Below are 22,369 nucleotides of genomic sequence, written 5' to 3'. Positions count from 1 at the left end.
GGTGTGGGGCTTGAGATATGTGTGCAAGAGCAGGCCAGGATCTGCAAAGACAAGAGAGACTTAGCATTATTCACCAGCAGCGAAATGGGCTACACATGTGAGGGGGCAGGAGCTTCATTGTCTCCATCAGACAAGGTTCAAAATCCTCTATGAAAATCACCAGTATTTCCTTCACTGTCTTCCTGCTTCCCAAAGGCCGACAGTCCAAAAATGCAGTTACTTGGACCTGATCCTGAGTTTTTTTCAGGCCTGGAGCTTCCTAAGATCACCAGGTAGGTCCTGCCTCTGGCCAGACCCAGACCCCAGGCTGGAGAATGTAGTTCAAGAAGTAGAGAAGCCCGGAGCTATGAGATAAGGTCACTCTAAAGCCTGAAAACCAGGCAATTTCACCCTCATGGAATAAGAACCAGTGTTAGGATCACAGAATCATGAATGTCGGAAGTGGAGGGAACCCAGGTTCAGCTCCCTGTGGATCTGGAGTCCGAAGATCCAATTTCAAGTCTGATTTCTGCCTATCACCAGTGGGCGACTTTGGCTGCATCCCCAGCCTCTCTGAGCCTCTTTGTCTCCACCTACAAAGTGAGGATGTGGTGCCCTCTTGCAGGCCCACTGTGAGCATAGGGCAAGTGCAAGTGTGGGTCAGCCAGAACCCCTGGCAGGGCCCAGAGGTGTCAGAGGGGTCTGGAGACAGAGAACCAGTGAAGGGGAGGATGCCCCAAAGCAAAGGGATGGAGACTTGGTGGGAACATTTGGAGGACTTGGGTTGAATGGAGAGAGGGATACAGAGAGAAAGGCATGATTGTATTTTAGCCTTAAGCAGCAGAAGAGCTGCTTACTGGGATGATCATTTTAAAAATTTGTCTGGGTAAGTCTTGGATAAAGCTCTGGAATTATCAGTTCCTGAAGCCATGAAAGCCCAATGTGAGTAGCTGAGTCAGGTCCTTCAGTCAGTGCATTGTGCAATGCCTTGTCAGAGAGGAAGAGGAAGAAAGTTACAGCTCTGGAATTCATCTGCAGTGTCTTCCTAAGGACGCAGATGCATTTTTAAATTAGCTTTTAGGCAAATAACCATAAGGGATGAAGCAATGAGGGGAAATGAACCTTATGAAATTGGCAGTGGCTCTCCGGCAGTGCAGCCCCTGGGACCTCAACGTCTCTGGGAGAGCTGGGATGAGCCGCAGTATTTTCCACTTGCTGCCAGTGACTGCCCCAGGCAATGCCAGGAGCTAGAATAGCACTGCAGGAAACACCAGGAGAGTCACTCTTTCACAAGCCAGAGAAAGACTGGAACATCATATTTGCAGTCTGGAGATTTTTTAAGTAGAATTTCATCTTAGCTTTCCCATACAGGGGAGTATTCACTCTGTCTTTTAAAGTTTTTGTAAAGAGAAACCAGACAATCTTCTCTCTGCAGTACCACATCCTTATAGTTAAATAGTTGTTGTGTTTGTTTGTATTGACTTCCTTTGGCTGTTGTCTATTAAAAACAGAGTGCAGATAAAAGATCATTCTTGGAGCCAAAATTTACTGGTTGCATGACCCACTTAAGTTTTCATAGGACTGGCCGGGCGCGGTGGCTCACGCCTGTAATCCCAGCACTTTGGGAGGCCAAGGCGGGCGGATCACAAGGTCAGGAGATCAAGACCATGGTGAAACCCCGTCTCTACTAAAAAATAGAAAAAAATTAGCCGGGCGCAGTGGCAGGCGCCTGTAGTCCCAGCTACTCGGGAGGCTGAGGTAGGAGAATGGCGTGAACCCGGGAGGCAGAGCTTGCAGTGAGCCGAGATTGCGCCACTGCACTCCAGCCTGGGCAACAGAGCCAGACTCCGTCTCAAAAAAAAAAAAAAAAAAAAAAAAAAGTTTTCATAGGACTTTCTGAACCTCAGTTTTCTCAACTGTAAAATTAGAGCACTGGCTTGTTTTATAGTGTTGGAGACCCATAAGAAATTTGTAAACACAAATGAGATAGACTTGTGTGCACAAGAATAATTAGACAACCTGAGTAACAGACAGCAGATGCCCAATGCCAAAGACTCACCCTGACTATAGGCAGTGAGAAGATGCAGACCAAGAATGGGTGCCTGGGTGGAGCTTCATGGAACAGGCAAAACTTGTACTGGTTGGAGAGCAGTTTGGATAGAGAATGATGCCAAATTAGCTTTGACAAGGGAGGTGCATGAGCAGGGTCTCTGAACCTGAGCTCACAAAGTTTAGGTAATATCTACCTCGTGGTGAGAACCTGGGTGACACAGTGGCCTCTGTATCCTGAAGGGACTTATGTGAGAGCATTCATGAAAATAAATACAGTAACAATTCTTCAGAGAATTGTGCATATTACATGACATGATATTTGTGAAGCAAATGGCACATGACAGAAACCCAATACACAGATGCTTCTCTCCTCTTACCAGATTGTAAGATGAGTCTGCCCTGAGTCCTTTCTTTTTCCCTGTTCTTAATGCGAGAGAGATTAGCAAACACTGCTCTAAGTTGAGGCAAGAGGCAGGGAGACAGATCCCAGCAGTGGTTGTCTCATCTCCCCAGAGCAGGGACACTGTCCCTGGCCACAGGGCAGCAATTTGAAAATTGGGGACCTGATATTTCCAGGTTTCTTTCCGGCATCTGGTCCAGGTATCTCTTGGAGACATTTCCATATCACCCCTGCAAGCGGCTGTGGAGCTGCGAAGACACTTTCTGGGTGCCTTCTGAAGCAGCATTTTGGACATGGTTTCTCTGTGCTGGAGAGCCTTCATTTCAGACCATGCGGAGGTGAAACAGGAAGGTGCTGGGTGGCTTCTGAGACATGTTCCCACAAGGAACTGCCCTGGGCCTAACAGCAGCTCCAAATCTGTGAGTCTATTCCGTTCTCGGATTAACTTCACCAGACCCTGAATAAACGGCTTTGTCCACCCTCCTCCCTCTTTTCTCCTCCTCTTTTCCTTGCTCTATCACCACCCCTCTACTCGCTCTTATCCTTCCCTTTCTTCCTTCTCTACCTTTCTTTCATTTAGCCTCCACTCCACTTAGATGCTTTCCCCCCAGTGTCTCTCCCTTCCCTTCTACCTCTATCTTCATCTCTTTCTCTAGTTTTCTCTCTACTTCTCTTTCCCTCTTCCCTCTGTCCCCAGTGGAATGGTTCAATGCAACTCAGCAGATACTTAGATAGCACACAGTACATGCCAGTCACTGTGTAAGTGCTGTAGAGAAGATAACAAATGAGATGTGACCTTGGCCCTCAGAGAACTTACCATGACTTTTCTTGTTTCCTGCCTTTGAATCTTCCTCTGTCTCTCCATGTGTTTCTGTCCCTCCCTCTCTTTCCCTCTCTACCTTCCTCCCTTCTCTCCTCTACCCCATTCTGTCTTATCTTTCTTTTCTCTCTCCCTCCTTCTTTTCTTCTTGTCTCCTTCTATTTTTCTTTCTGCTTCTTTTTTGTCCTTCTCTGTCTTTCTTCTGAAATGATGTCACCAGAGTCCCACAGTAAAACTAATCTTATAGGTTACAAGGTTGCATTATGCTAATCACATTGCTACAAACGAATATAATGCAAGCAAATGAATTTGCTACAAATGAATATAATGCAAGCAAAAAGTGTTTAACTGAATAAATTACAAAATAATGCAGCACAGGGTCTGTTTGATTGCTTATTTATAATCAGTATAAAATCTGTGGCAGTATAAGGCATTTCTTCTTTGATTATATGTGTGATTTCTATTGTTTTGCACATTGACAATGTTTTCAAATGAAGTGATCTCCCATCACTTCTCCCTTCTTCACATGAGCTGGTGGCAGGCAGGGCAGCGTATTGTCCCCTCTTCACTGCTGAGGCTCAGGAGGGTCAGAGGCCTGGCAAGTGGCTTGTTCCACCCACACAGCCTTCATTTCTGGCCCATCTGAACATCTAAGGTCCCAGTGCAGAAAAAAATTGAAAATCATCTTGAAATCACTGTGTGGTCAGCAAGAGCCTGGGGCAGAAGCTCATTTCCATCAATTTCTTTTGCTAACTCAAACAGCCAGGGCTGTGCTCACAGGGGCATTCTTGGCTCTGAAGTCTGGCAGAGGAGGCTGCAGAAAGAGGAGGGACTCAGGTGGGCAGGTGCCTTCTCCTCTCACTGTCTTTCCTTCTCTCCAGCTTTCAGAGCCCTGACAGGGCCCTGGCCTGTGCTGGCCCCAAGCTTCCTGAGGGTAAAGATGAAGGGGACTCCGGCCAAAGGCACCTCTGCAGGGTCAGACGCCTCTCCAGGTGGAGGCAGCAGCGAGTCCCAGCTGCCAGTGAATCCTCCTGACAATGCGCTCCTCGACAGGTGCACATTTTAATGAGCCTGCTGGGATTTGTGGCTGACACCAGTGCAGAAAGAAAGAATGATTAAAAGCCTTTGTCGCAGGCACAGGGAGAAACTATGCCCCTGGACAGAGAAATAGCTGGTTCATCTAGGCCATAATCCTGTCAGGCTCCTCGGGGGTGGCAGGTGATTGGCAGATGCTGGGGAGAAAGCAGTGGGGAACTGCAGAGAGGGACCATCCAGGCAGCCCTGAGCTCGACAGAAGGCCCTGCTGTGCTTGCAGCACCTGTGCCTCCCCATTTAGGGAGGGTCTGCAGGCTACTCTGAAAGCTCAGCTTGACCTCCAGATTTTATTGGATAAGCCCGTCTGCCTCTATCACCTGTCATGGAAAGAGTTGAGGTGGATGGAAAATTTTCAGTCTCAGCAGTGCCATTTGAGACATCAAAATCCCCTATTTTAATGACTCTTGAGGGGCAGAAATTACTTCCAAATATTTTTGCCTGGTATATAGGTTATATGTGTTCAGAGTAGGTGGAAAACAATTATTCCAATCCTTTATATGATACACCTTACAACTTCATGTACATGAACTTTGTACTAATCAGTTAATTTGCAAGTTAAAAGTCAACAGTAAATTAATGAAAAATTGTTATTGCATCAACTTTATATGTAACAAGCTGTTTCTGCCCTGGTGAAATAATGTAACAGGTACACAAAGCAGAATGTTTGAGAGAAACCTGAAGTATGAGGTGAGGTAGGTGGTCTGTGTGGAGCAGCCAGGCCAGGGCAAAAGAGCCCTGCACTGTGCCAGTCTACAAGCCCATCCTCAATCACTGAACAGACATGAGGCCTCCCTGAACATCTGCTTCCTTGCTGAGAAAATGGGGCAGATGCAGTAAATGACTTCTAGGGACTTTTCCAGGTCACAGTAACCACAGTGTCTGCTTCCCTTTTCCTGGCTCCCTGTACTATGAAATCCAACCTGAAGCCACTCCAGGAATCTAGGCTTTGCCAGGTGGCCTTCCCACCACATTCCTCTGGGTCTCTCCCATCCAGGATCTGCCAGGTGGCCTTCCCACCACTTTTCTCCATGTCTACCCCATCCAGGATCTGCCAGGCAGCCTTCCCATGACCTTCCTCCTGGTCTTCTCAACAGGTTGTGTACTTAACTAGGCTCTATCTTTGAGAAACCTATTAAAAATTTCTAAGCTTCTGATGGCCCCTGTCATGATTTCTACAATTTTTACTGGATTACGTCACTTTAAATATTCTTATTATTTTAAGGTCGTCTTAGAATAGAGAGAAGATAAATTCAGGAAATTGGTTTCACAATTTGGAAGTGATAAAGGGAGTTTACTGCTATTTTGTTTGTTTTGTTTTTAAATAAGATCTACCTAAGGTTGTTTAAAAGCTTATGGTAATGAACAAGTACACAGAGAGAATATGTGTGTGTGTGTGTGTATATATATATATATGAATGAAAAACTATCACCAAGAAGAAAAATATTAGAGAAATTGGGAAGGAATGGAATCTAAACCCTATGAGTAGGGTTGGCCATCTGTACTGTGGTTAGATATGGTTTCTGGAGTCTGATTTTGTGCCTCCAAATTTTAACTGCAGTGTTTAATGGCTGTGCAATCTGGGAGAAATTATTTCAACTTTGTGTGATTCATGTTTCTTTCTTTTTTTATATATATTATACTTTAAGTTCTAGGGTACATGTGCACAACGTGCAGGTTTGTTACATATGTATACATGTGCCGTGTTGGTTTGCTGCACCCATTAACTCATAATTTACCTTAGGTATTTCTCCTAATGCTATCCTTCCCCAATCCCCCGACCTCACACCAGGCCCTGGTGTATGACGTTCACCGCCCTGTGTCCAGGTGTTCTCATCGTTCGATTCCCACCTATGAGTGAGAACATGCGGTGTTTGATTTTCTGTCCTTGCGATAGTTTGCTCAGAATGATGGTTTCTAGCTTCATCCCTGTTACTACAAAGGGCATGAAATCATCCTTTTTTATGGCTGCATAGTATTTCACAGTGTATATGTGCCACATTTTCTTAATCCGGTCTATCACTGATGGACATTTGGGTTGGTTACGAGTCTTTGCTATTGTGAATAGTGCTGCAAATAACATACTTGTGCTTGTGTCTTTATAAATGATTTATAATTGTTTGGGTATATACCCAATAATGGGATCGCTGGGTCAAATGGTATTTCTAGATCTAGATCCCTGAGGAATTGCCACACTGTCTTCCACAATGGTTGAACTAGTTTGCACTCCCACCAACAGTGTAAAAGCGTTCCTATTTCTCCACCTCTTCTCCAGCACCTGTTGTTTCCTGACTTTTTAATGATCACCACTCTAAATGGTGTGAGATGGTATCTCATTGTGGTTTTGATTTGCATTTCTCTGATGACCAATGATGATGAGCATTTTTTCATGTGTCTGTTGGCTGCATAAATGTCTTCTTTTGAAAAGTGTCTGTTTATATCCTTTGCCCACTTTTTGATGGAGTTGTTTGATTTTTTCTTGTAAATTTGTTTAAGTTCTTTGTAGATTCTGGATATTAGCCCTTTGTCAGATGGGTAGATTGCAAAAATTTTCTCCCATTCTGTAGGTTGCTTGTTCACTCTGATGGTAGTTTCTTTTGCTGTGCAGAAGCTCTTTAGTTTAATTAGATCCCATTTATCTATTTTGGCTTTTGTTGCCATTGCTTTGGTGTTTTATTCATGAAGTCCTTGCCCATGCCGATGTCCTGAATGGTATTGCCTAGGTTTTCTTCTAGGGTTTTTATGGTTTTAGGTCTAAAATTTAAGTCTTTAATCCATCTTGAATTAATTTTTGTATAAGGTGTAAGGAAGGGATCCAATTTCAGCTTTCTACATGTGACTAGCCAGATTTCCCAACACCATTTTTTAAATAGAGAATGCTTTCCCAGTTTCTTGTTTTGTCAGGTTTGTCAAAGACCAAATGGTTGTATATGTGTGGTGTTATTTCTGAGGCCTCTGTTCTGTTCCATTGGTTTATATTTCTGTTTTGGTACCCATATCATGCTGTTTTTATTACTGTAGCCTTGTAGTATAGTTCGAAGTCAGGTAGCGTCATGCCTCCGGCTTTGTTCTTTTTGCTTAGGATTGTCTTGGCTATGCAGGCTCTTTTTTAGTCCCATATGAACTTTAAAGTAGTTTTTTCCAATTCTGTGAAGAAAGTCATTGGTAGCTTGAGGGGGATGGTATTGAATCTATAAATTACCTTGCAGAGTATGGCCATTTTCACGATATTGATTCTTCCTATCCATGAGCATGGAATGTTCTTCCATTTGTTTGTGTCCTCATTTATTTCATTGAGCAGTGGTTAGTAGTTCTCCTTGAAGAGGTCCTTCACATCCCTTGTAAGTTGGATTCCTAGGTATTTTATTCTCTTAGTAACAATTGTGAATGGGAGTTCATTCATGATTTGGCTCTCTGTTTGTCTGTTATTTGTGTGTATGAATGCTTGTGATTTTTGCACATTGATTTTGTATCCTGAGACTTTGCTGAAGTTGCTTATCAGCTTAAGGAGATTTTGAGCTTAGATGATGGGATTTTCTAAACATACAATCATGTCACTCGCAAACAGGGATAATTTGAGTTCCTCTTTTCCTAATCGAGTACACTTTATTTCTTTCTCTTGCCTGATTACCCTAGCCAGAACTTCCAACATTGTGTCTAATAAGAGTGATGAGAGAGGGCATCCTTGTCTTGTGCCAGTTTTCAAAGGGAATGCTCCCAGTTTTTGCCCATTCAGTATGATATTTGCTGTGGGTTTGTCATAAATAGCTCTTATTATTTTGAGATACATTGCATCAATACCTAGTTTACTGAGAGTTTTTAGCATGAAGGGCTGTTGAGTTTTGTCAAAGACCTTTTCTGCATCTAATGAGATAATTATGCGATTTTTGTCTTTGGTTCTGTTTATGTGATGGATTACGTTTATTGATTTACATATGTTGAACCAGTCTCACATCCCAGGGATGAAGCCAACTTGATCTTGGTGGATAAGCTTTTTGATGTGCTACTGGATTTGGTTTGCCAGAATTTTATTGAGGATTTTTGCATCCATGTTCATCAGGGATATTGGTCTAAAATTCTCTTTTTTTGTTGTGTCTCTGCTAGGCTTTGGTATCAGGATGATGCTGGCCTCATACAATGAGTTAGGGAGGATTCCTCTTTTTTACTGATTGGAATAGTTTCAGAAGGAATGGTACCAGCTTCCCTTTGTATCTCTGGTAGAATTCGCCTGTGAATCCGTCTGATCCTGGGCTTTTTTTGCTTGGTAGGCTATTAATTATTGCCTCAATTTCAGAGCCCGTTATTGGTCTATTCAGAGATTCAACTTCTTCCTGGTTTAGTCTTGGGAGGGTGTATGTATCCAGGAATTTATCTGTTTCTTCTAGATTCTCTAGTTTATTTGCATAGAGGTGTTTATAGTATTCTCTGATGGTAGTTTGTATTTCTGTGTGATTGGTGGTGATGTCTCTTTTATCAATTTTATTGCATCTATTCAATTCTTCTCTCTTTTATTTATTAGTCTTGCTAGCAGTCTATCAATTTTGTTGAGCTTTTCAAAAAAGCAGCTCCTGGATTCATTGACTTTTTTGAAGGGTTTTTTCTGTCTCTATCACCTTCAGTTCTGCTCTGATCTTAGTTATTTCTTGCTTTCTGCTAGCTTTTGAATGTGTTTGCTCTTGCTTCTCTAGTTCTTTTAATTCTGATGTTAGAGTGTCAATTTTAGATCTTTCCTGCTTTCTCTTGTGGGCATTTAGTGCTATAAATTTCCCTCTATACACTGCTTTAAATGTGTCCCAGAGATTCTGGCATGTTGTGCCTTTTTTCTCACTGGTTTCAAAGAGCATCTTTATTTCTGCCTTCATTTCCTTATTTACCCAGTAGTCATTCAGGAGCAGGTTGTTCATTTTTCATGTATTTGTGCGTTTTTGAATGAGTTTCTTAATCCTGAATTCTAATTTGATTGCACTGTGGTCTGAGAGACAGTTTGTTGTGATTTCTATTCTTTTACATTTGCTGAGGAGTGCTTTACTTCCAACTACGTGGTCAATTTTGGAATAAGTTCAATGTGGTGCTGAGAAGAATGTATATTCTGTTGATTTGGGGTGGAGAGTTCTGTAGATGTCTATTATGTCTGCTTTGTGCAGAGCTGAGTTCAAGTCCTGGATATCCTTGTTAACCTGTCTCGTTGATCTGTCTAATATTGACAGTGGGGTGTTAAAGTATTCCATTATTATTGCGTGGGAGTGGAAGTCTCTTTGTAGGTCTCTCAGGGCTTGCTTTATGAACTTGGGTGCTTCTGTATCGGGTGCATATATATTTAGGATAGTTAGCTCTTCTTGTTGAATTGATCCGTTTACCATTATGTAATGGCCTTCTTTGTTTCTTTTGATCTTTGTTGGCTTAAAGTCTATTTTGTCAGAGACTAGGATTGTAACTCCAGCTTTTTTTTTTTTTTTTCTATTTGCTTGGTAGATGTTCCTCCATTTCTTTATTTTGAGCCTCTGTGTGTCTCTGCACATGAGATGGGTCTCCTGAGTACAGCACACTGATGGGTCTTGATTCTTTATCCCATTTGCCAGTCTATGTTTTTTAATTGGAGCATTTAGCCCATTTACATTTAAGGTTAATATTGTCATGTGTGAATTTGATCCTGTCATTAGGATGTTAGCTGGTTATTTTGTTCGTTAGTTGATGCAATTTCTTCCTAGCATTGATGGTCTTTATAATTTGGCATGTTTTTGCAGTGGCTGGTACTGTTTGTTCCTTTCCATGTTTAGTACTTCCTTCAGGAGCTGTTGTAATGCAGGCCTGTTGGTGACAAAATCCTTCAGCATTTGCTTGTCTGTAAAGGATTTTATTTCTCCTTCACTTATGAAGCTTAGTTTGACTGGATATGAAATTCTGGGTTGAAAATTCTTTTCTTCAAAAATGTTGAATATTGGCCCCCACTGTCTTCTGGCTTGTTGGGTTTCTGCAGAGAGAGCCGCTGTTAGCTTGATGGGCTTCCCTTTGTGGGTAACCCAACCTTTCTCTCTGGCTGCCCTTAACATTTTTTCCTTCATTTCAACCTTGGTGAATCTGATAATTATGTGTCTTGGGGTTGCTCTTCTCGAGGAGTATCTTTGTGGCATTCTCTGTATTTCCTGAATTTGACTGTTGGCCTGCCTTGCTAGGTTGGAGAGGTTCTCCTGGATAATATCCTGCAGAGTGTTTTCCAACTTGATTCCATTCTCCCCATCACTTTCAGGTACACCAATCAAATGTAGATTTGGTCTTTTCACATAGTCCCATGTTTCTTGGAGATTTTGTTCATTCCTTTTTACTCTTTTTTCACTATACTTCTCTTCTCAGTTCATTTCATTAATTTGATCTTCAATCGTGATACCCTTTCATCCACTTGATTGAATCAGCTACTGAAACTTGTGCATGCATCACGTAGTTCTTGTGCCATGGTTTTTAGCTCCATCAGGGCATTTAAGGTCTTCTCTACATTGTTTATTCTAGTTATCCATTCTTCTAATCTTTTTTCAAGGTTTTTAGCTTCCTTGCAATGGGTTTGAACACCCTCCTTTAGCTTGGAGAAGTTTGTTATTGCCAACTTTCTGAAGCCTACTTCTGTCAACGCGTCAAACTCTTTCTCCGTCCTGCTTTGTTCCATTGCTGGTGAGGGGCTGCGATCCTTTGGAGGAGAAGGGGTGCTCTGGTTTTTAGAATTTTCAGCTTTTCTGTTCTGCTTTCTCCCCATCTTTGTGGTTTTATCTACCTTTGATCTTTGATGATGGTGACCTACAGATGGGGTTTTGGTGTGAATGTCCTTTTTATTGATGTTGATGCTATTCCTTTCTGTCTGTTAGTTTTCCTTCTAACAGCCAGGTCCCTCAGCTGCAGGTCTGTTGGAGTTTGCTGGAGGTCCACTCCAGACCCTGTTTCCCTGGGTATCACCAGTGGAGGCTGCAGAAGAGCAAATATTGCAGAACAGCAAATATTGCAGAACAGCAAATATTGCTGCCTGATCTTTCCTCTGGAAGCTTCATCTCAGAGTGACACCTGGCTGTATGAGGTGTCAGTCAGCCCCTACTGGGAGGTGTCTCCAAGTTAGGCTACATGGGGGTCAGGGATCCACTTGAGGGGGCAGTCTGTCCATTCTCAGAGCTCAAACACCATGCTGGGAGAACCACTGCTCTCTTCAGAGCTCTCTGACAGGGACGTTTAAGTCTGCAGAAATTTTTGCTGCCTTTTGTTCAGCTATGCCCTGCCCCCAGAGGTGGAGTCTACAGAGGCAGGTGGGCCTCATTGAGCTGTGCTGGGCTCCACCCAGTTTGAGCTTCCTGGACACTTTGTTTACCTACTCAAGCTTCAGCAATGGTGGACACCCCTCCCCCAGCCAGGCTTGCTGCTTTGCAGTTTGATCTTGGACTAGCAGTGAACAAGGCTCCGTGGGCGTGGGACCTGCTGAGCCAGGTGCTGGATATGTTCTTCTGGTGTGTCATTTGCTAAGACCATTGGAAAAGTGCATTGTTTAGGTGGCAGTGTCCCAATTTTCTGGGTACAGTCTGTCACGGCTTCCGTTGGCTGGGAAAGGGAAATTGCCTGACTCGTTGTGCTTCCTGGGTGAGGTGATGCCCCGCCCTGCTTTAGCTCACCCTCCGTGGGCTGCACCCACTTTCTGAACAGTCCCAATGAGATGAACCAGGTACCTCAGTTGGAAATGCAGATATCACCTGTCTTCTGTGTTGATCACCCTGGGAGCTGCAGACTGGAACTGTTGCTATTCGGCTATCTTCCAGGTCTTTATTTCTTAATATTCTCAAGTTTCTTATTTGTAAAATTAGTATAATGATGATATCTCACAGGGTTCTTATGAAGATTTAATGAACAAATATGTGTCATCTGCTTAGTGCAGTGACTGGCACACAGCAAGTGCTGCATAAATGTCAGCAGTTCCTCATAGAATGGAAGTCACTTCTGTTGTATTAGGAGGGTAGAAAATGTACACAGTACAGGAAGCCATAGTTTTGTTTATCTTCTGGACATGGAAGGAGTTCCTCTCTGATAACTTCTACATTCTCATGAGTTGAGAAGAGTATGGCCGATAAATACGTTGAATATTTCCATGTGACATTTCTTCCCTGTGATTTTTTTGAGAAAATTTGCTTATCAAGACAATGACCTTACTAGTTTGAAAGAATTCACTGACACCCAGCCAAAAGAAGAACAGGAAATGCTCACACACAGGGGGCAGTTAAGGGTGACATTTCTGGAGATGGAGATGGGCACACATATTTGAGATGTGGCCCACCAGTTTGATCAGCCATGGCTGCTGATAGCCACTGCCATGCTGTGGGTGTGTTTTCATGGCCCTGTCTGCTGTGAATAGGGGCTATTCCTAAAATAAGCTTCATGGGCCTGCCTACTGAGGGCACTTTTACATATCACTGGGACCAGAATCCAGGTGATGTGAATTCTTTGCCTGATCTCTGCCTATAAAAAACACTGTGGCTTATATCTAGGCCCATCATGTTAGTGATGTGACTCCCTTCCACTGCCTTGGCCCTGCACTTATGGTGCATTGTGACACATAAATGGATACTGCATCTGGGTGACGTGACTCTCTGTTTTGGGTTCTGCCAACAGGAAGCTTTGTAACATATCATTTGGCTCAGCACCTGTATGATGTTTCTCCTCTCTTGCCTTGCCCTGACCACATGGGAGATTGTGACATATTGCTAAACCCAGCTCCAAGGTTAGGTCACTTTCATACCTTGGTATTGCACATAGCAGCCATTGTGACATATATCTAGGCAAATTGCCTAGGTGAAGTGAGTCTCCTCTACTTCCTAAGCCCTGCCCAAGGGGCATATTTCGATATATCACTAAAACTAGCATCCAGGTGCTGTGACTCTTCTTCCAGGGCCTGCCCACAGGAAGGATTGTGACACCTCACTGGACAAGCACCCTCCCAGGTGATGTGACCTTCCTGCTTGCTGTCTGCCCACAGGTGATATTGTGCCGTATACCTGAGACCAGATAAGAGGACTAGTCATGACTCTTAAACCTGGAGCCAGGTCATATTCAAGATGGTGACTCTCACTTTTGGAACTTTCCACCAGTGTTATTGTGACATATACCTTTGCCCACCTCCTGGGTTATTTAACAATCCTGCCTAGGTGCAACTCACAAATGAGATTTGGACATTTACCTCAGCTGACCACCTTGGTGATTTGACTCTCCTCTCTTAACAATATCCTCAGGAAGGATTGTAACATGTCTCTGGACCCATCATCTAGGTTACCTGACTCTCCTCTCCTGTCTCTCCTCTTCTGCCTGGACACTGCCCACAAGGAGCATTGTGTCATATGTCTGGACGTACCCCCAAGTTATGCAACTTTTCTGCCAGGAACTTGCCTACAAGGAAAATATTGGAAATTTTCTGGCTCAGCATTTAGGTTATTTGACTGTCGTGCCTGTTTCATTACCACAGAGTAAATTGTGTCATATACCTCCCAGGCATGATAACGACTATCATATGTGGACCCCACAAATAGGAGTAATTTTGACTCTCATACCTTGCTTTAGAAACACGACTGATTAAATGTCTTTCTGGTAAAAACGGTCAAGAAGATTATAACAGCCTGAGATATTTTGTAAAGCCCTTGGCTTGTACAGAGAATGTCATGACAGAACCCAGCAGAAAGGTGAAATTGTGAGTCCCAGCACACCCAACTGACAGTAAGAACTGTCAGTGTCTTACATATATGAAGCCAACTGTCATTCATGGAGACAGGACATGCATGGTATTATAAATATCATCCCAGGAATTTTCTGCCAGTGTGATTGTGATATATATCTCTGCTGAGCACCTGTGTGATTTGACTCTCCAGACTGGTTAGAGCTGGCATATGTTATTGTGATATCTACCTGGGCCACACTCTAGGTGATGTGACTCTCCTGCCTGGGCCCTGCTCTCAGTGAGAATCATAACATATCACTAGATCCAGCACCCAGGTCATGTCACATTTTTGCCTGAGCCATGCCCACAGAAATCACTGTGACATATCACTGTGTCCACCATGTAGGTGACATAACTCTCCTCATTAGAATGGGCTGTGCACACAGTGGGGAATAGTGACATATGGCTGGGCCAGGCACACAGGTGATGGTACTCTTTTGCTGGGGCCATGTCCTAAAGAGGGCATTGTGACAAATCTCTTGGCCTATCACCTAGGTGATGTTCCTCTCCTGCTTTGGTATTGCTAACCTGGATAGTGACATATTACTAGGCTAGGCACACAGGTGATGGTACTCTTTCAGCAGGGCCTTGCCTCATGGAGGACATTGTAACATATCTCTGGGCCTATCACTTAGGTGATGTAACTCACTGCTCAGTCTCTGCCCACATGGAGCTTTGCGACATAAGGGTATAACCTGGACCTATTTGTTGTAATTCTCCAGCCTGGGTCCTGTCCTAAGGGAGCCTTGTGACATATCTCAGGACCCAGTATCAAGGTGATGTGACTCTTCTGCCTTCTTTCACCTCACGTGTTAAATTGTTTCATATACATAGGGAAGCACCAAGATGATATGACCATTCTCTTCTGCATAAGCCTTGCCTACTTGGGATATTGAGCCATGTATCTGAGCCCATGTCCTAAGTTATGTGACTTTTCTTCTGCCTGAGCCTTTACAATGGGGTGATGTGACATATTACTAAGCCCAATGCTTAGGTAATATGACTCTTCTTTTTTTTCCTGAACCATGCCCATGAAAAGGGATTTTAACATATTGCAGGACCCAGCACACGGGTGATGTTCCTCTTCTGCTTGGGTCCTGCCTAAAGAGAGAATTATGGCATATTGTTGGGCCCCCACCCTGATAATGTAATTCTCCTGCCTGTGCAAGAGCAACAGAATATATTTTTACATACCTTGGGCCCATTCTGTAGGTGTTTTTGCTCTCATCATTTGTCTGGGTTTCTTTTTTCCACATTTGGGATTGTGTCATATTGCTGGGTCCAGCACCCAGTTAATGTAGAACCTGCCTAGAGAGGGCATTGTGACATGCTGCTTGGCACAGCACCTAAGATGCGCTATCCTCCTGCCGAGTTATTTTCCTACAAATGGGATTATGAAATTTACATTGCTTCAGTTCACAGGCATGATGATCAAACTTAAACTAAGATTCTACCAATAGTAGGTATTTTGTCTCTCATCACTACACTTAGGGCAATAGCTAAGTTTATGAGTTGCATATTTGTACAAATCTCAAGAAGGTTACTACACTAACTCGTATTCTATAAACTCCATGGTTGGTCCACAGAGTTTCATAACAGGGCCCAGCAAAAAGTTAAGATCGTGACTCTTGATTGTACATGCAGTTGAGAGCAAAAGTTGTCACCATCCCACATTTACAAAGCCCACTGTTGAAGTCCTGAGTCTAACAAGTGAATAAAGAACAAAGATGGAATCGTGACTTTCATATGTGGATCTTGCTACAGTTGAGATGGTGACTCATTTCTGGACCCAGATCACAGGCATAATAATGGGTCTCCAATCTGAACCCAGCCTTAAAGAGAGATATGGACTATCATAACTGGGTTTAGGGCAGTATGTAAGATTGTGAGTCCATATGAGCATGTAGGCTTCAGAGTGGTTTGCAACTCTCATGCGTGTTGCATAAAGCCTTCGGATGTTGTCGAGTGTGTCATACAATGACCCAGAACACACGTGAGATTATGACTCTTATATACACACCAAACTAACAGTTAAAGATGTCACCTTAAAATATGAGGAGATTGTGTCATATCACTAGGGCTAGTACTCCTAGGTGTTGAGACTTTTTGGCTTAAAATCTTTCCCAAGAGTACATTGTGAAATATTGCTGGGTAAGAATCATAATAATGTGACTCTTTGCTTGGACCCAGTCAACAGGGGATATTATTACATATCTCTGGGCCTATCAGCTAGGTGATGTGTTTCTCCTGCCAGTGTCCTGCCCACAGAGGATGCTGTAACATATCGCTAGGTATAGTATCTATGTAATGTGACTCTCTTCTCCTGCCAGGATCCTGCTCACTGAAGAAATTGTGACATACCACTGAATGCAAAACCTATATAATATGACTCTTCCCTTTGTCCTGGACTCTGCCAAGAGAGGGACTTATAACATATTCCTGAGCCCAGCACGCAGGGAATGTGACTATACACTATATTTTTTTTAGCACTGTATACAGTGGGTATAATGACATTATTTGTGACTGTACTCAGGTGATATGACTCTTCTGACTGGGTCCTACCTACAAAGGAGATTATAATGTATCTTTGGCTCAGCAGATGATGATGACTCTTCTGTCTTGTCTCTGTCAAAAGGTGAAATTTTGGCATATACCTGGATGCAGCTCGAAATCACAATAATAACTCTTGTACCTAGATCCACCCAGAGGAGATATTTCAACACTCATAGAAAGTCTTATGGCCATGAGTAAAGTCCTAGATCTCCCACCTGTAAGAATTCTCAGTGCTACTCAGGCATATCATGTAAAGCCTGAGTGGTACAAAGAGTGTCATAACAGGCACCAGCAACCAGACACTATTGTGACTCTTGGATGCACACCCAGCTGACATGATTGTCATTCTGATACATGAACAGAGCCTACAAATGAGGTACTATACTCACACTCATAAGCAGTCTAAGCTTGAAATTGTTACTTTCATACAAGAATCTGATCCACAGGTGGTTTGGTGATGTCTGAACCATGATTCAGCAGACCTGTGGTGCTTTGACTCCCCTACTGGAACACAGTCTTCAAGTAGGATTGGGGCTCTTAAGCATGGATCTTGCCCATTGTTGAGATTGTGACTCTTGTACTTCTACCCAACTCATAGGAGGTGTGGACACTCATACCTGATGCCAGGACTTGTGCAGGACTGTGAAACTTATTCCTCAACATTTTCAAATATGTGATTGAGAAGTATGACTTTGCCCGACATCTGAGTATTTTGACTCTCGTTTCTAGGCCCAGAGCACAGTTGAAATTGTGACATATCTGCACCAAGTCCCTAAGCAGGCCCATATACACACTCATTGGCAGTGCAACAAAGGGCACTTTTACATACCACTAGTGTCAGCATCCAGTTGATGTAAAATCTTGACCTGAACCCTGCCTATAAAAAGCATTGTGGCTTTTAACTAGGTCCATCATGTAAGTGATATCACTTCCTTTACTGCCTTGGCCCTGCAATTATGGTGCACTGTGACACATAACTGGGTACTGCACACAGATGATGTGACTCTTTTTTGGATGGGGTTCTGCCAATAGGAAGCTTTGTAACATATCACTTGGTTCAGCACATAGGTGATGCTTCTTTTCTCTTGCCTAGGTCCTAACCACCAGAGAGACTGGGACATGCTGCTGAACCCAGCACCAAGGTTAGGCCACTCTCCTGCCTTGGACCTGCTCATAGGGGCCATTGTGAAATATATCCAGGCCAATTGCCTAGGTGAAGTTTCTCTCCTCTTCTGCCGAGCCTTGCCCACAGTGGGGATTTAGATGTGTCAAGGAAACCAGCATCCAGGTGATGTGACTCTTCTTGCAGTCCTGGCCACAAGGAGGATTGTGACATTTCACTGGACCAGCACCCACTCAGGTAATGTGACTTTCCTTTCTTCTCCCTGCTAACAGGTGATATTATGCCATATACCTGAGACCAGATCAAAGGCCTAATAATGACTCTTGTACCTGGACCTAGGACATGTGCAGGATGGTGACTCTCATCCCTGAAATTTGCCCCAGGTGTTATTGTGACATATACCTTTGGCCAGCTCCTGAGTGACTTAATAATCTTACCAAACTATAGCCCACAGATGACATTTTCATCAAGACTTTTTGTGATTTGACTCGTGTGTCTTAATAGTGTCCTCAGAAGGGATAGTAACATATCTCTGGACCCATCCTCTAGGTTATGTGACTCTCCTCTCCTGCCTGAACCCTGCTTCCAGGGTAGCATTTCTACACACTGCATCCAAATGACATGACTCTCTTGCCTGGGCCCTTTCAGCAGGAGGCATTGTGACATATCTCTGGGACCACGATATTGGTGGTATGACTCTCCTCCCCTTCCTGGACACTCTCCACATGGGGTATTATGCCATAGTGCTGGGTCTAGCACCCAAGTTTTATGATTTTTCTTTTAAAGCCTTGCCTACACAGAGAATATTGGAATATTTCTGGCTTAGGATTTAGATGATGTGGTTGTCCTGCCTGTTTACTAACCACAAAGCTGACAGTAAGTACTTTCACCATCACATATGGATGAAGTCAACTTTCATACATAAAAACAGGATGGATGAAGGCAACTGTCATACATGAAAACAGGACATGTATGGTATTGTAAATATAATCCCAATAATTTTATTCCATCGTCACTGTGGTATAAATCTTTGCCAAACATCAGTGTGATTTCACTACTCAGACTGGTTCCAGTCTACCTATGGGATTTTGATATCTACCTGGGCCAACACTGAAGTAATGTGACTCTTCTGTCGGGGCTCTGCTCTCAGTAATAATTGTGACATCACTGGATCCAAGCACACAGACGATGGTACTCTCTTGCCTGCGCCATGCCCACAGACATCATTGTGACATATCACTGGGTCTGTTACTTAAAAGGCATAACTCCTCTCTGGAATGGGCCCTGCACAAAGTGCAAAATAGTGACATATTCCTAGGCCAGGCACACAGGTGATGATACTCTTTTGCCAGCACTATGCCCAAAAGAGGGCATTTTGATATATCACAGGGCTTATCATGTAGTTGACATGGCTCTTCTGCTTGGGACCTGCCCACTTGAATAGTGACACATTGCTAGGCCAGGCACCAATGTGATGGTACACTTTTGCCAGGGCCTTCCTTTAAGAAATGCTTTGTGACATATCTCTGGGTCTATCCCTTAGGTGATGTGACTTCCTGCTTGGCCCTGCCCACATGGAGCATTGTGACATAAGGGTGGAGCCTGCACCTAGGTGATGTAACTCTCTTGTCTGGGTCCTTTTCTAAGGAGTACTTGTGAATATCTCAGGACCCAGGACAAGGTGATATGGCTCTTCAGTCTGGTGTCTGCCCACATATAACTAAAGAAGCACCTAAGTGATATGACTCTCTTTTTCTGTCTGAGCCTGGCCTACTGGTGACATTGGGCAATATCTCTGAGCCTGTGACCTAAGTAATGTGACTTTCTTCTTCTGTCTGCTCCTTTACAATAGAAAGATTATGACATATTGTTGAGCCTGGCACTTAGGTAATGTGACTCTTGTCTTGTTGCTGAACAATGCCCACGAACAGGACTTTTGCTGTATTTCAGGGACCAGCACTTTAATGATGAGAGTCTCCTGCCTGTACCAGAGCCAGGGAAGGTATTTTGACATATCTTTGGCTCATTCTGTAGGTGTTTTTTCTCTCATCACTTTGCTGGGTTTCTTCCATGTGTGATTGTATCATATTGCTGGCTCCAGCCCTCAGTTGATGTGACCCTCTTTCCTAGGCCTTGCCTAGAGAGGGCATTGTGACATATTGCTTGGCACAGCAACTAAGTGATGTTAACCTTCTGCCTAGTTTTTTGCCACAAATGGTATTATGATATATACCTTGCTTCAGTTCAAAGGCATGACGATCAAGCTCATATTGGGATTCAGCCAATAGGAATATTTTCTTCTCACCACCAGGTTTAGTTCAACAGGTAAGGTCCTTTGTTGCGTATTTGTACAAAGCTCACAGACGTTGACAACACTAACTCATATTATAAAACTTCTTGGATGGAACATAGAGTTTCATAACAGAACCCAGCAAAAAGTGAAGAGTGTGACTCTGGACAACACATTTGGGTGGAAGTAAAAGTTGTTACCATCCTACACTTACAAAGCCCATTGTGGAGGTCCTGAGTCTAATAAGTGAATACAGCTCAGAGTTGGAATTACGACTTTCATAAGTGAATCTGGCCACAGGAGGGATGGTGACTCATTTCTGAATTCAGCTCACAGGCATAATAGTGGTCTCATCCCTGAAGGCAGCCTATACAACAGGTGTTGACTGTCATACCTGAGTTTAGGGCAATATGTAAAATCGAAAGTTTATATAAACAGACCACAGAAAGGTTTACAACACTTATGCATGTTGCATAAAGTTCTCAGATGATGTAGAGAGTGTCATACAATGGCCAGCACACATACGAGATTGTGACTCTCATATACTCAAGTAGCTAACAGTTAATGGTGTCACTCTGAAAGAAGAGAAGATTGTGTCATATCCCTTGGCCTAGTACCCCAGTATTGAGATTTTTGGTTTAAATTCCTTTCCATAGGGCATTATTGCATATCACCGGGTCAGAATCATGAGACTGTGACTCTTCTGCCTGGGCCCTGCAAACAGGGGATTTTTTCACATATCTCTGGGCCTATTGGCTAGGTGATATGTCTCTCCTGCCAGTGTCCTTTCCACAGGGGACACTGTGACACATCACTAGATATAACATCTAGGTAATGTGATTCTCCTCTCCTGGGATCCTGCCAACTGAAGAAATTGGGACATACCCCTGAATGAAAAACCTACGTGACATGACTCTCCTCTTTGTCCCGGCCTCTGCCAAGAGTGGGAATTAATACACATTGCTGAGCCTAGCACCCAGGTGGTGTGATTCTCTTATTTTTTTCTTTAAACCTGCCTACACTGGGCATGATGACATATTACTTGAGTCTATACCTGAGTGATGTGGCTCTTCTGCCTGACTTCTGCTCACATGTTAGATTAGGACATATAACTAGGGAAGCACCTAGGTGATACGACTCTCCTTTTCTTCCTGAGCTCTGACTACTAGAGACACTGGGATATATCTCTGAGCACATAACCTAGGTGAAGTGACTCTCTTCTTCTTTCTGGTCTTTACGATGGGGGATCATGACATATTGCTGAGCCCAGCACTCAGGTTATTTGACTCTCCTTTTTTTTTTCCTCAAACCATGCCCACAAACAGAAATTTTGACTTATTGCAGGGTCCAGAAACCAGATAATGTTACTCTTTTTCCCTGGCCCTGAATATAGAGTAAATTATGTTATATTGCTGTGACCAGCACCCGATAACGTGACTCTTCTGCCTGTGCCAGAGCCACAGAAGGTATTTTAACATATCCTGGGCCCATTTTGTAGGTGTTTTGACTCTCATCCCCTGGCTATTTTTTTTCCCACAAGTGTCATAGTGTCGTATTGCTGAGTCCAGCACCCAGTTAATGGGACTCTAATTCTTATACCTTGCCTAGAGAAGGCATTGTGACATGTTGTTTGGTCTAGCACCTAAGTGATGTTACCCTCTTGCCTAGTTTTTTGTGCAAATGGGACTCTGACACATACCTTACTTCAATTCACAGGCATGATGGTCAAACTTATGTTGAGATTCAGCCAATAGGAGATATTCTGCCTTTCATTGCTAGGCTTAGGGCAATAGGTAAGGTCCTGGGATGCATATTTTTACCAAGCTCACAGAAGCTTACAACACTAACTCATAATGTACAAACTCCTTGCATGGTAGAGAAAGCTTCATGACAGGGACCAGCAAAAAGTTCAGATTAGGACTCTTGATTTGATTTCACCCAGGTGAAAGCAAATGTTGTCACCATCCCACATGTCCAAAGCCCACTGTTAAGGTCCTGAGTCTAATAAGTGAATATAGTACAAAGTTGGAATTGTGACCTTCATATGTGGATCTGGCCACAGGTGGGATGGTGACTCATTTCTGGATCCAGCTCACAGGCATAATAATGGGTCTCCTCCCTGAACACAGCCTACAGAAGAGATGTTGACTATTATACCTGGGTTTAGGGCAATATGTAAGATCATAAATCCATATGAGCATGTAGGCTTTAGAGTGGTTTACAACTCTCATGCATGATGTACAAAACCTTCAAATGTTGTAGAGTGTCATACAATGGCCCAGGAAACATGTGAGATTGTAACTCTCATATACATGCCCAGTTCACTGTT

General features: G+C 43.3%; 1 pseudogene; it reads left to right on the top strand.

Moving 5' to 3' along the window:
* The first annotated feature begins 432 nt into the window (after positions 1 to 432).
* The window catches only part of LOC103237680 (uncharacterized), a 35,808-nt pseudogene continuing 13,871 nt past the window's right edge, over positions 433 to 22,369 (top strand).

This window comes from Chlorocebus sabaeus, chromosome 8 (genome assembly GCF_047675955.1).
Source record: "Chlorocebus sabaeus isolate Y175 chromosome 8, mChlSab1.0.hap1, whole genome shotgun sequence".
Taxonomy (NCBI): Eukaryota; Metazoa; Chordata; class Mammalia; order Primates; family Cercopithecidae; genus Chlorocebus; species Chlorocebus sabaeus.
Note: the sequence above shows the minus strand (reverse complement) of the source record. Positions and strands in the feature narration are given on the sequence as shown.